Source organism: Paralichthys olivaceus, chromosome 18, assembly GCF_024713975.1.
Source record: "Paralichthys olivaceus isolate ysfri-2021 chromosome 18, ASM2471397v2, whole genome shotgun sequence".
In the NCBI taxonomy this organism is placed as follows: Eukaryota; Metazoa; Chordata; class Actinopteri; order Pleuronectiformes; family Paralichthyidae; genus Paralichthys; species Paralichthys olivaceus.
The window spans coordinates 20162501-20165000 of NC_091110.1; positions in this window are offsets into that span (position 1 = coordinate 20162501).

Genomic DNA, 2500 nt, shown 5'->3' on the forward strand with positions numbered 1-2500 from the left:
ATTTAACGGTCGTGTCCATCCAATCAGCACTTCTTTCTTTTTTATTTCCTGTAACTTTATATTTCCGTCCTTCGCACATGTGGTGGTGTCTCTGAGCTCCCTCCTGAACTGATTAACATTTTACTGCTGCAGCCCAGTGGACAGAACCTTGGCCAGGAGCAGAAGAGTATGAGCCTCTTCTACAGTCGGCTGAGCTGCCAGCGCAGTAACAAAGGAACCAGGCTGAAGGTGGAGCACACAGACGGCTCCACTGGGCCTGAGCCAGAGAACACTGCATCCTCCACGCTGTGCACATCCAAGCCTCCACGGAGCTGACAGTCTGAGACGAGCAGTCTTCAGAGGTGTCTTCAGTCTCTCACCACTAATGATTAGAATTCAATTCAAATAAGATCCACAGTCTGTCTCACAACACAATATTCACTCACACCCCCCCGGACACTCAAATCTTCCAATGCTGGTTTATGACAAATGTTACGACTCGTTCACATCTGGTTTGTTTCAGAGCTTCGGTCTGAAGCTGAACTTCAGGTGTGAACGGTTCCTCAGACCAGAAGAGGAGTTCTGGGTCTGGATCAGACTGAACCATGGTTCTGTTGGTTCACAGTGAAAACACTTCCATCAGCCCAGAGTCCAACAGGATTATCTCTTGTTCTACTTCATATTTTACTGATATCGTTACTTGAAATGACGGATTCTTTTGATACCTTGTGGTATCTTCACTTTTACTTTAGCGGAGGATTTGGGAGATTCTTGGCTTCAGACTTGTTCTCGTAAGAATCATCTACAACTTCACATGTGTTTGATTGGCTGAGTTTTATTTAAGTATCCAAACACAGAGCCTGAAGGTCGGAGGGTCAATCAGGACAGAGCAGCCTCAGCTCATTAGAGTAACTACTGAGTCATGACTCACCGCTGTCATAACCCTCGCTAATGAAATCCCTGCGCTGGAACAAGTGAACGGCTTATTTTGATTCATTCTAACATGCTAAAACAAGGCATCTAACCAATTATGTGTTCGCCCTGTTCCTCAGCTATTTTGAGCTGCAGTTTTAAATTCCATTTGTCACAGAGGAGGTCCAGCTGGGCCTGGCTCCTGGCTATATCACAAACCTTTTACCTCCCTGTCAGCTGAAGTGAAGCCTGGACTCTGCAGGCATGGCCCGCTTGCTCTGAGGTTTTGTTTGGAACACATCAAATGTTCACAAACAAAAAAAAAAAACTAGAAATAAATTTAGCTCCCTCCTGGCGAGAACATCAGTGCACTGGTTTGACCCATTTCAGACCTGCAGATAATCAAGTGAAGCAAAACGGAGAAAATATCAACGTCAGACCGAAATACATGAATCATAAATGTAGATGTAAAGAAGAAGACACATGTTTATCATCAGACAGGTTTCTATGTGTTTGTATTAGTGAGTACATGTATATTTATATTGTACATGTATACGTCGAGTTTCAAGTCTTCTTCAAACAGCTGATGTTCATTTATCAATTAGGATCATTGAGAGTCAAACAGACCAGATGGATGTTCTGCTTCACCTCTTCCATGCAGCTCTCAGGAGAAGAGAAGCTCAGCAGCTACATGAACGTCACGTGATGTGGACGAACTCACCGTTCACTCTTTGTTTGCAGCTCCGTGTTTCACTCGTCGTCCATTCTTTATGAAGGTCGTCACAGGATGTGTCAATCACTGTGACGTCAATGTTACTATTGATTGATGAACTTTGACCCCTCAGCTCAGAGTTCACAAACCGATCCCCACTCAATCATTTTAACAGACTCTGATCGCAGCCTCAAGCAACGGGAGATCAATCAGTTATCGGGAAAATAATCATTTTCACTGTTTCTGCATCAGATTTTCATTTGACTTCCTCTGCATGAACATTTTCACTGCGTCTCCTTCAGGGAGACAGAGTCAGAGGGAGGACGACTTCCTCTCTGGGATTAAATCTGGTTGTAGAAACTGTAAACGTGTAGATGTGGGTGTTAATGGTTTGACAGTTGAGAATGTGAGACTCCTGGTCACTTTCTGCTCTCTGCTAATTAACTGCAATGATTACAAACCTAAGGGAACGGCACACAGTCGTTACTCTGTTCATAATATTCTGCCTCCCAGCGTCTGCACCGATGCTCATATACATGCACAGAGGAATTCTGTGGTTAATGGTTTCGTGATGCCGGTCCCAGAGTCTCCAGCCCACTGCTGCCACCGTGTCGCCTGTAATATGTTCTTATTATGGACTGTGAGACTGGACCCGGCCAATTCCAAGATAAAGTACAAACGTCACCTGAGACTCGGTGAGTGTATCTTTAAACACACACACACACACACACACACACACACACACACAGGTCCAGTCTTCTCTCAGTTTTATCTTCTGAGGAAAACATCAGGTTCTTTAACATGTTCCGTCTGAGGAGACTGTTTGTGGACAGAGGCTGTTTACAGATGTTACCAGATGTGTGATTAATTATGGGATGAACAGCGAGCCCTATGGTA